Here is a 13,420-nt window from a genome sequence, read left to right on the forward strand (position 1 = left end):
TGTGTGTGTGTGTGTGTGTGTGTGTGTGTGTGTGTGTGTGTGTGTGTGTGTGTGTGTGTGTGTGTGTGTGGGGCTGATCACATGACTTCCTTGACTGTAACTTTCTTCCATTGTCTGCCTGTATTGCTGCACAATAAGTCCTCAGCACAACTCCCTTCCTGGACGCTGGACGACAAGCTGGGTCCTGCCCTCATCACCGCAGTACATCACTGCTGGTGTGGCCGGGGCCTTCCCTGGAAAAGCCTCACATGAGCTCACATGGGCAGGGACAGACAGGAAGCTGTTGCTTTGGCCACGAGACGTCAGAGGTGTCCTGTCCTCATGCCTGCATCGCTAATAAGGAAAGCGGGGCGGAGGTATGAGGTCAGAATCAGAGAAGCACGGTTTTTAGAGACGTTTGTTCTCCAAATGGAATACAAAATTAAGCAAATCATAAGAAATATTTCACTGTAAATAATAAGGGGACACACTGTAAACTTCAAGAGATAAACATTTGATCTACAATAAAAGCAAAGGTACCTCTGACATATATATTGTGCTTATCAGTTTACCTTCACATCCTTGATTAAGGAGTTTAACCCCTGACTGAACTCACAGAGCCTGTCCTCTAACCTTAAAGAGTAACTAAACACTGGCTGGAAGTCTTTGTGTTTTAGAGAGTCTCGAAGTTACAGATGGATCTACTGAACAACTTAAAGAAATGTGTGTGGTCAGAAGTAGTGTAATACTGATTCTTCACTCTGTCCTCAGTCTGACTGTATGAGCCAATAGAAAGCTCCAGAGCAGTGACGTATGGCTCTTGTGGTGCATTGTTTTGTCAGATGCTTATATTGGATAAAACTTTATATCTCACTTAGATGGTATGAATAAAATATACAGTGTGTTGTTTTAAACATCTAATGAAGACGTTCTGTGACTTTTAAAATATATTTTAAGGGTGAAGAAACCTTGGTTCTCAGTGTACATTTGGCCATCATTCCCACCAATCATAATACCATTTTACACAGACTCCAACATTGCATGACTAGAACGAAATTAATTTGAGCCAGACACAGAGACAAGCTGTAAATAAAACCCCAGTCAACCCAATTATCCGAATCAAATAAGGGAGAAAAATGCCAAATGCACCCGGGTGCTCTGTCAAATCGATTTATAATGAACAGGGTAATAATTAACACTCAGGTTTATATTTAACTTCCAAATAAATTGATTAGATAATATGATCAAATTTGGGATTAATTTACAACATGTTTACCGACAACATGCCCTATTGGACTTTGTTGTAACTGGATTTAGCAATTAATTGCTAAATGATAGAGAGAACTGGAAAAATCTTAATTTCCCTTAAGTTAATTTATATTTGTCCGCTATTAATAAAGCATCATCCTTCATGTTCCCAGCTGCCTTCATCCACGAGTAACTACATTTACACAAGCACTGTACATAAGTACTTTTTTTTAAAATTGCGCTTTACTTAAATATTTCTATCTATTTCTATCTATATTTCACAGGGCATTACTTTCACTCCACTACATTTATTTGACAGCTTTAGTTAGCCTACTTTAATGTTACACATAACATTTGTAAAAATATATTGTTCAGGGCTGAACGTAATATAATGTAAAATATACATCAACAAGAAACAGTAATACTAATGTTATAGCAAAACATAATCAGAATGTGTTACTAATATGTTGTACAGTTTTGAATGCAGGACTTTTTTTGCTTTGCAGTTTTATATTTCTACATACTATGTACTTGTAAATAATTCCTCCACCCCTGGTCCTTAGTTTTTTTTCTGGGAAGTTTTTTTTATTTTATTTTTATTTGCAGGCTTCAATAACAAGTGTGCGTGCATGTGTATGTAAAGTGTGCAGCGTGGGGGTGCTATCAGCAGGGGCGGGGCTTGATGACGTCGCCGCAGCTCATGTGAACGCAGACAGCTGAGGATGGAGCAGAGCAGAGGGGGAGAAGCTCTCTCACATCGCCGTCAGACACCTCTGAAATATCCCTTCATCAATTGAGGACCTCCCTTTAATTTACACCCAGACTGCGGCTCCCTTTTCTGGCTCCTTTTGTATTATTCTCTCGGTGGACACCTCCACTCCACTTCATCTGTCTGTTAGCACACCAGCTCTTTGGACGGACTGTCAGCGGGGAAAGCAAAGAACAAACCGCGTTAAAACCCCTCTAAATACACACGCCGGACTGCGCTGTCACTGCTACAATCAATATGGAGGAGGACAACCACGGTAAGGCTGTTTTTGTATTCTGTCCCCTTGCAGTCCCACATTGGTCTCCTCTCCCCAGCCCGTGTGCAGGGATGGATGGACGGCATGGATGTGTGCGTGTGTTTGTGTGCGTGTGTGTGTGTGTGTGTGTGTGTGTGTGTGTGTGTGTGTGTGTGTGTGTGTGTGTGTGTGTGTGTGTGTGTGTGTGTGTGCGTGTGAATCAGAAGGAGACACGGATGTACGGAGATGCATGGAGGTATCAGGAGAACCAGGATGTTGTGTTTTTTTTTTATCAGACATGCACTGCGACTCGGTTGGTTTGCCGGTGGGAAAGAGTCTCCTGTACAGAAACATGTCTAGAAACGGTTAAGTCATGGTTTAAAAAACAACAACACACACACCAAAAATAAACAGTCAATTGGATCATGCTTGCACCTTTTCCATCTGTTTGATGTCTTGCTGTAAGGCTTTGAAGTTGCTCTCACTATCTCATTGCGCTGTTTGAAGCCTCTAAACTGGTGAACATTGATAAGATATCTGACTGGCAGCCTTTCATATGGAGGATAGACCGAGCAGGCTCTACATCCTTTTACAAAAACAGAGAAAATAAAGACAAATAAGTCCCAGTTGTGATCTTTGAGTCATATAGTGATACCACAGGAGATTAACACATTAGGTTACTGCAGAAGCTGTGGATTGTGCAACATATAGTATGTGGCAATGATATGGAATATAAGAGATGAAGCAGAAAACACTTTGAATGCACTATTTGGTGGAGAAAACATGCATATTAGTTGAAGAAGTGCCTTTAAGTACAACAACTACAGTTGTTGCATTGCATACAGAAGCTAACACTACAGGTGGAGGTGAATACACAAAAGTCACATTGGGCTATAGCCAACAGTGACTGTTAAAACAGTCGTAGAAGAGTACTTGGGGCCACAGACCTGAATGCGTGGTGTTGTGATACTGTAAGTCTGAATGAATTGAGCCAGTGCAGCTGCATGTCTAACCAGGATTACTGCTCACACAGCGGCTGCAGTTCAGAATCCCGTATCAGTTATTATACGATGTGTGTGCTGAAGCACGCATGCAGGATGCTTCTGAGCAGATAATCCAAACCGCCATGTGGGCTGAAGGCAATGCAGTGTCAACAAATGGTTGTGCACTGATAACAGTTAGTCAGTTAAACTGTGAGAGATTAGCATGATACAGGAGAGACCCTCATCTGGACTTCCATCTACTCTGCATGTCTTTATATTATTATGTATGATACATTTTAATAGTATTTTGGGTAAATTCCATAAACACGGCTGTATATTTACGGAACATTTGTGACCCCCTTGTGTTTCCTTTAATGCCAACTTTGGGCACAAATCGTACACAATATTATCAAAATCTGGGCCAAAAAGTGTGCATACTACCAGGAAAGTAATTTAGCATATTCATGATCCAGGGGGACACTTCACCAGCTTTACTTTACTTTTCAAAGGAGAGGTTTTCCCCATGGTCTAAATGCTGTTTCAGAGGCTTGTCGAAAGTAATATTACTCTGAAATCACAGTGTAGGATTTGATCTGTATCCTCTTTGTGATTCAAACCATGCCATAGCGATAAAGCGTGAACGTCCCCTCAAAAAACGAGTTAATCACATGTTCCACCCGCCATAGATGAGGCCAGTCAAAGAAAGAGACACCGGTCACTGAAACATGTGACAGGAAGTCAGAGAGCACAGAGGCTCGCTGTCTGTGATCAAACTGGAAACATACGACACCAGCCCAGAGAGATTGTGTGCAGCATGTGAGAGCGTTATTAAAATAACTTACCATAAACGTTCAAGTAATTAAGAGTTCTCGTTTGCCCGCTGCCTCTCTCACTCTCTCGCACGCATCACTTAACATTGTTCACATGCGCACCTTGACACACTCTGATATCATAGCACCAGCACTTGAGCTAAATATGTCTTCAGCAGTCACTTCCAGCTGCTGAAGTCACAGTTACACCTTACATCGAGAGCAAATTAATTCAGCGGGTAATTGCTAGGGCAAAATAAAACAAACTTACTATGATAACTTAATAGTTTGGATCAGGATATGTCAGATTGAGTAGTCTACAGCTGCTATTTCAATGTGTCAGATACATATTTAATTAGCATTCTATTCAATTTAAATATTGGATCGGACATCCCTACAAAAATCAAGAGACTAAGAACAAAACTTATATGCCGAAGCCATTTCTAGGGACCTTTTCGCTCAGTGCCTGTGAAACCATCCAATGACAAGCTGTGTATTGTAGCTCTGAGGGGCTCTTTGTTGCATGCCAACACACATGTGCACATTATCCTCATGTGTGTGCATTAGAGACTGTGCTCTCACTCCTGCGTTTATAGTACGCATGCAAACTATACAACATATGTTTGAAGTTGGGGCTATGATTTGTTCTGCACTAGTAAACCAAAGAGTAAACAGATGCCATGACACTTAGGATTAATACATGGTTTATGAACAGCTAAGGCTCCCACAAGCCACCTCACGAGGCTGAAAGAGCGTGTGGGGATTTTGCATTTTGGTGATCAGAGTTACTGATTAACCCCAAACTGAGGAAGGGATGACGAAGTTTCTGAACTGAGAGGCCTTTTGCAGACTAATGGAAAGTCTGTCATTGCAGTAAGGGATGTCTTTGTTGGAATGACGGTGGTGTTGCAGCAAAGGGAGACGGACCTGCATGCGTGTTTCTCAGCTAAACTTACCTAGACAATTAATTAAACTATAAACGGAGGGCACTGTGTTCATTTGCGGTACTCAGCTGTAGCATGGAATTCATTAGTACGTGTTTACAGCGCTCGCTAATCAGAGTTGGCGCTCTCTGCGCCGCTAACATGCCACAGAGCAGACAGAGCCTGGCCTCAAAATGGATGAAAATCAGCAACAGGCTCGAAATTCCAAGTGTTTTTTATTAGTCACGTGTCTATTTTTAGCATCATCGTATAGCTGGATGGAGAAGTGGAAAGAACACAGAAGCATAAATTGGCTGGAAAGCGGTTCACAAACGGCTGGATGGAGGCCATCATTTTAACACTTGGCTCTCTTGTATTTTCTCTTCCTTCGAGCAAATCTGTTATGCTACATTCAAAGGATTAATATGGGCTGACTAAATGTCTGTTTTGGGAATTTGGGGTATTAAAACGGTGGAATAAATAGAATTCACCTTTAAAAAAAAAAAAGGCCGTGCACCTAAATAAACATGTCTTGTATTTCTGTGTTCAGATGTCACAAAATGTGCTGAAATGTTTGTTAATGGGGTTTCCTTGACCATATTTCCTGTGTGAGTGTCGTGATAACCCTGCGGTGTCAATCAACACTCTTCTGTCTATCTGACCGTGGGAAAAGTTGAATGGGAAAAGCCTTTCCTTCAATTCTTCTATTCTCTTTGGACTGAATGTGTGAGTGTGCGCTGAAATAACAAATCGTATCTGACTGCAGCACTTGCTGTTTGGTCTGTAGGGGCCTTTTTAATGGTGCACACATTGCAGTGTCTGTGTCTAGTAGCATGCCTCGACTTTCTGATTTGCAATATCTCCAGTAGAAAGAAAAATTGTCGCCTTTTCTTCTCTTCATTTCTTTTGCAACTTTCTCAAACTTGCTGGACATCTGACTGTGTGCAATTATTTCACATCACATTCACCCAGCAGGCATGAAACCAAAGCTAGAGTGTCTTTTAGGGAAACCTGAATCAACACTTTGTATGTGTGAGTTCTTGGCGCCTAGTGCTGTAGTTCTAAGGGGGATTAGCTGGTAAGAAGGGGAAGTTTGTGTGATTAGGACACGGTTTGTTGTGGCTGTAGGGTGAGTGTGTGGGAGGACATCAGTCAGTCACTGGCTGTAATTTGCCCAGGGAGTCTGGCTGGCTTATTGTAAGTGGTTGGTGCTGAAGGGCTGGATAGCCGCAGAACAGCGTTCAGACACATGTGTCTCTCAACAGCTACATATTTCTTCGACCAAACGTCTCCTTGAAGAGCCATGAATAAAACAATCACACATCCATAATTAGTTGCAGCTCAAATCATCTTTTCAAGAATGAAAAGTAAATGCATCACAGAAACCCCTTCCTTCCATGTGTAATAAAGATACACATATGGATGCTGATTTAGCATGTCAAGTATTTTTACCCTCCAATATTAACTTAGTACAAGAGCTGGAAAAAAACAGACCTGTCTATGTTAAGGGCACAGGTTACGATACTTGTATCTAGTTACGCCAAAAATCGGTTCCACAAATTATAGTTTCTCATTTTGTAAAACAAGTGTTTTCGATTTTTGCTGACATTCAGACGGGGAGATCACTTTCATGTCTTCTCTCTAAAAATGAAGCTATAGCCAAGTGACGATAGCTTAGCTGTCCATAAAGACTGGAAACGGAGGAAACAGCTATCGGCTTCGCCCAAAGGTAACAAAAAGCGTGTGTTAACACGTTACATCTTGTTTGTTAAATTCATCCCAAAACGTGGTGTAAAAAAGAGCATGTTGGGTTTTTGCAGCGGATTTTGTTACCTCTCGACCGAGAAGTTTCCCCCCGGTTTCCAGTCTCTGTGCTAAGCTAACTTTACCAGCAGCTGGCGGTAGCTTCATTACCATACATGCATGAGAAGAGTATTGATCTTCTCTTTTAACTTTAATGAACAAGTATATTTCCCAAACTGTCAAATAATTGACCCGAAGAAATACCGCCAACACTGCGTGGTGATATATGAGTGTATCTTAAGCTATACATCATTTAAAAAGCCTTTGCTTTTGATGTAAATTCCTCCCATACTTCACATCTGTTTTATTCACCTGGCTGCAGAAATAATTCCTCCTTTGGGTATAAAAACATGGAGCTGGATTGAATTCACCACTTCCAAATTTCCTGTAACACCCCAGTAGCCTGAAATCAATGTCTGCAATGTTTTAGGAAAAACGTGTCTCTTATTGTCTGTCGACATAGATGCCCGAAAATTTTCTAAAATGCACTCTTTACAATGTCATTGGTTGACCCGGCAGGCTGGCCATGTTGTTTCAGGGCTTAAGGGGAGATTTGGAAAGAACAGAAATTCATTTTGACTGCCAAGATTATGGGTTTTGTGGTACAACATTAGAAGATTAAACATACAGTACAGTATACCACATGCAACCAGACAAACACCCAAACACAGACAGTGCTGGCGCATGATGTGTACGGATTGAGCCGGAGCTTGTAACAAACTGCAAACTACTTAAGTGTTGAAAGAGAAGACTACATATGGACCTGATTAGGAGAGAGAGACTGAGGAGGCTTCCCAACATGTTCCCATCACCATGGCAGTGTGTATGTGTGTGTGTGTGTGTGTGTGTGTGTGTGTGTGTGTGTGTGTGTGTGTGTGTGTGTGTGGGTGTGGGCTCGGAATACAAGACATTAGAAGGCAACATTTCGGCTGTTGTGATAAGAGGTATGTCTTGCCTGGAGTTATTGCTCGGAGCTGTCGAGAGGGGAAGCTCTTTAAGCGCGAGACAGAGAGCAGATGGGAGACAAAAGGAATGGCAAATTCAATGAGCGGGAGTCTGGGAGGAGAACACAGACAGACATTAATGGCAGCAGAGATGTACTGCGAAGGTGGAAGGGAGGGTAAAGAGAAAACAGGGTCCAGCTGACCATACAGGCAGGATGAGGGAGGGGTGTTCAGAGGGAGAGTCTGGAGGGTATAGGCGTGTGTTTCTTGGCTTCTGGCTCAATAGAAATGGTGAACCACACCAACGCCCAGCTCGTTCTCACCTTAATAACATGTCCTGGCACTCTTTCATTTCCTGCACTTTTCTTTCTTCACGATCAAGTGTACATGTTCCCTCGTGTTCTATTTCAACTTTGATCCAGCAAGTAGCCACGGGGCAGGTCAATATTTAACTGGATCCATCTATAAGGAACTGGAGGGACTCAAGAGAGATGAATCATTTAAACGTTGCGTGTGGTTTCTGTTGTTCCGATCAAAGGTTGCGCTGGTGTCATAGTGAATGGGACAAGGGTTGTCCGCCAAAGTCAGTGTTTTTGCAGGCAGGCGCACAAACATCACAGGAACATCCTGGACCTCCAAGCCGACGCAGAGCTCCATGTCCTGGTCAACAGAGCTGCGCACTGGAAGGTTTGAAGTCAGTGCCAATCATCCAGGTGGAGCCCCTCCACGCTGGCGTCTGCATACTGTCAGCAACATCAGGGATTTCAAAACGTATTCCCTCTCATTCACGGGGCACAGAATATCACCCATACAGATTTCAAAATTGCCTCACAAGATAGATATCTTTTTGCAATAATGAAGCTGAGCGTGTTCCCGTCAGATAAAGCATTCGTTCATTCTGCTTCCTGTCAATCACCTGAAGCCCGCAGGAAGCAACAGCAGTGTCTGTCAGGAAATGATCCCTCAAATATATGTTGCCTTTCAAAAATGATTGTCATATCCAGGTCTTCCATCCTTTGTTTGTGAGTGTGAATTTTACAATAACAAAAGCAAGGGAATGCTAAAACAGTTGTGATTGGGTGTAATATGAACTCAATTCAGTACAGAGGCTTTATTAACTACCAGCATTCAGACAGTTTTTGTTGAATTTTAGATGTGCTCGCGCCCTTAGAGAATATAAAATAACTATATTACCTTAGATTTTATATACTAAACTTCTACACCTTCCCTCTTAAATCGGCCTAAAACCTGGCTGATCCTCTGCTGCAGTGAAGAAACAGGGAGCCACTTGGACTGTACTCAGCCTGTGAAAGTCCCTCATCCTGCCAGAAGAAACAGCATCCATCTAATCCATTCTCAGGCCGATCAAATCATCAGATTACGGTTACTTTGGCCGCCAGCATATGGCAGTGGAAGCCCCCTCAGATTCGGTGTTCATCGAATCAAATATTGACATAGTGATGATGCTGAGCAGATGTGTGATATAAGGAGGACATCGTGTGCAGACCACCTCCTATGCAACCACACACTCGCACAAATGCACTCACAGCAGGAGGTCCCTACCCGAAACTGCAGATTAACCAGAGCAATCAGCGTGAGGGCTCTTCAGCTGCTCGAGCCCCTGATTCTCCTCGTGACGCCAGATGTAGTTAAAAACTAGAAGCCATTTAGCTCCCCACATCTCTCTTCTCACGCAACCGCCAGGACGGTTGTTCCTGAATTATTACTGAAAAGTCTACAACACAGTGGACTAACGCATTATTTCATCACTTTCATGTTCATTCATTTTTTGCAAAATCTCATACAATTTGAAAGGAAGTTATCAGCGTATAACATAACATGTTTATTGTCCTACTTGGGAAGGACAATGATTCAACAAACACAAAAGCTTGTTTTGCATGTTTTCTGTTTTAGTTGATTTATGTATGGTAGGTCTGTCCTTTCTTTTGTTCTTTCTCTCTATGTAGAGCTGAAACGGTCAGTTTATTAAAAAAAATCCCTGATTGCTTAATCAAAAGAACATCATCAACAAAAAATGGCAATTAATGTTATTTTTTTTAAGCAAACATGCTAAACATTTTCTAGATCCCACTTCTCAGTAGTAAGGATTTGCTGCATTTCTGTATATGTGTTAGTAAATTCAATACATTTAGGCTTCAGACTCTGGCATTCATCCAAACAATCAAGGGCTTAATTGAGAAAATAATCTGGAGATTACACATTTATTAAAATAATCATTATTTGCATTTTCAGCAGTAACAGCAGCTTGAAGGAAAAGAAACAGTAGGTATTTATCATGAGGACCAACAGCCATCACGGCTGAACATAGAAAAGAGAGCAACCTGCATGAAGTTAAGAGTCTTGCAGGTGAACATGTAATACATTAGATTTTAAAGGAGACTTTGCTGTTTTCCTCGTTAAGCTCTCATTCAGCACGTCTTTCATCTGTCGTTCTAAAGAAAATGAAACATGTTACTGGGATTTTATTTTCCATATTCTAGAGCATCTATCACAGCAAAGTTAAACAGCAACTCACTAAAACTGAAACAACATTTAATTAAACAAACTACACTTCCCATGAAAATTGTGCATGTGTGGCAGTGTGTTTTTTTCCCTCCATATCCATGATATTCACCAATGCTCTCTGTACTTTTCCAGTGTCTTCAATTTCCAGAAATTTCTGCTCTGTCCTGGTCATTAAAAGCAACTAAAACACAAATAATTTCATTAGTCATTTTAAGTCATAAATGGTTGAATAATGATTTCTTGTTTTTGTCACACCGAAGTCTCAGTTTCACATCGCTATTGCTACGTGGCAGCATGCTGGCATGTTTTTTCGCACATGCACATAGACTCCTGTGTGCATGACCTTTCACCGTCTGTATCATGACCCTTCACCTCCTCACGTTGGCCTTTGTGCTGACATCCCAGCATTCCTGCTTTGTGGCTTAGAGTCAAAGTGCCTCTGCAGACAGCTACGCCAGACTATGTGCGGCTGCATATTCTGTCACATCATTTCATCACTGAGGCAAAGTAGGTTAAAGGCAGGGCCAGGCCGTGGCTGGTTGGCGGCAACATCTGTGCATATGCTGTGAAACTGTACATCACACTTCCGCTGTGACAGACTAGTTTTGAGCGGCGGGGAGGGCGAATGTGTGGGATTAGTGCCAGCTGGCCTAAGTGTTTGTGCTCATGTGTGGTTCTATGCACATGTCTGTCTGTCTGTCTCTTTTTGACCCAGGCTTTAATACAGAGCATGTCTTCGTCTACAGTTAGAGGGATTCGGGGCAGCTTGTTTCAGATTAAAGTCTCGATTCAGGGGCAACTTTCCCGGGCCTTCCTGCTTCCTTGCATGTGTCCCATTGTGCTACTGGGCCGACCAGAGTAACAGGGTTATGTTTTCTGAAACTCCATGTGCTCTGAGTACCTTGCCACTGGTAAAGGCCTTTACATCTGATTTATTTTCCCTCTCTGTCTGTCCACTATAACAAAGGGCTTAAGCATATTGATATGTGACCAACATAAGAGTGGTGAAAGTTATGAAACAGAGGGTTGATGCAGACTGGTGTGGGTTTGTGCGTGTCAAAGTATCCCTGCATTAGTTTAAATGCCATCAAAGCCTCTAGTTTCAGTGGGTGGCCCGGGGACAGTTGTTAGTTTTGGGTGTGAAGAGCAGCAGGGGATTTATTCTGAGGGATTTGTTTTTTAGGGGGGAAATTATTGGAGCCTCTAGTTCTGTGGTGCACGTGTTGGTGTTTAAACCCTTTGGACCCTCTCAACCCTCCACCCCATGCAACGAATTTCTGAGCTTCCATATAGCAGAGGTATTTTTAGTTGGGCTTTAAGTCTAGTTTAATAAATAACAACCCCACCAAATACAGCTAGCCCACTATTGGACGATCTGACCCTCCCAAGGTCTATTGGTTACTATGAAGCAATACATTATTTTCGTGGATTAACATTCAAGCGTTTGGTTTGAGCCAATGTGGAGGTAAAGACTAGCCCTACGATGACCTCTCTGCTTGCTAAAGACACTAAACTCATTACCTGAATGAGTCATAGAGGGTCAGGGGGAGGTGTGTTAATAATGTAATTGGTGGACCACCTCTGTAGAGGAGCTCCCCCACCACTAAACCAGATTATCTAATGGAACAGAAACCCTAACACTGGTTTTACAGTCCCTTCTATTATTAAATGTGTGGCTTGAAAGCCATATATTACAGTATGTAATACAGTAAGAAAGACGTGGTTTTGTGGATAATAGCAATGCTCTCCCATTAATGGTGGCGGGTTTTCATTAAAGTGAGCATCCTCTGTTTTTCATTAGATTTGGAATGAATCAAGATTGTAATCATGCACATAGTTACAGTAGAAATGTCCATTAGCTAATGCACGGCCTCAGGCAAATGGAAAATAAGGAGCTGTCATCTTCCTCTGAGCAACATACGTACACATACAAATATCCATACAAATGGATAGTCAATATTATGGCTCCTAATGTTTTTGTTTCCATTATATCAACTAAGTCTTTTACAATTGTACGTCAAAACGTCTAACATTTTACATCCGTGAATTTAAATGTTCAGTTTCTTGCAAAGAGTTCGATGAAAAGACTGATGCTACTCTCTTGTCTGTCCTTTAAATATGAAGCTACAGTCAGCAGCTGTTGTTGGATTAGCATAAAGACTAGAACAGGGTAAAACTGCTAACCTGTAGCCTTAGCTGTATGAAAGTAACAACCATATATAAATACTGGACAAACATAAGAGATTTATTTTTTTCTTCTTATCTAACTTGGCAAGATAACAAGAGTATTTCCCACAATGTCGAACTATTCCTTCAAACATTTCCCCTTTAAAACAGAGCGCAGCAATGCATCTTTCACCGGCACGTTAGCTTCTGCTTTGTTTGAGATATTCTGGAGGACAAATGGACGGATGCAGAAAGCCCTCCTCAAGTAGAAGATTGAAGAATTGTGTAAAACAGCCTTGAAACTTTTTGAGCGCACTAATTAGCTTTGAAGCCACATTCAGAGCGCTTACAGTTGTATTGCATATGGGTGCTGTGAGGTAGCTGGAGGTCAGCAACGCTAATTAACATCTTTATTACCGTACTCTCAGCCATTGTGCATTTTTATCCCCTCGTCTTGTCGATTAAAAACATGGCCCACAAAGGAAAATCCCTTAGCTGTTTCTCCTGCTGTTTACCTGGCCCTCATCACGGTGCTTCAGGATTACATAACTAGGTTAAGAAGCACCTTTTATCTCAGTGTTAATGTGAATACGGTCTATAACAACGCTAAGCTCCCCTGAACCAACTCTTTAACAAGCTGTTGAATTAAAAGTGGGCTGAATGCTTCCTATTGAGCCCAGTGACCTTGTTTTCATTTAATTGGCTCTGTTTCCTGCCTGCCAGGGAAAATAACAAGTGATATATATATATATTTTTATCTCTCCTGTAGCAACATGTAGGCGCAAAGCTGCGACTGTGATAGTAGTTGTGCCATTTTCCCGTTGAGAGATTTGCGTTCTTCTGCCTCTAAGCTGTCTTAATGAAGCAAGATTGCAGAGGATCTTTGTGCTGCAGAGGGATGAAACATTTTTGGAATTAAAATGGGCGTGGGGGAGAATGAAAAATAGAGAAAGAGAGGAGTGGGATAAAAAAAAAAGAGGAACAAGATTTAGACAGAAAGACAAAGTGAGGGGGAAGGAAATGTTGAACAGAAAG

Source organism: Taurulus bubalis (genome assembly GCF_910589615.1).
Source record: "Taurulus bubalis genome assembly, chromosome: 2".
Lineage (NCBI taxonomy): Eukaryota > Metazoa > Chordata > Actinopteri > Perciformes > Cottidae > Taurulus > Taurulus bubalis.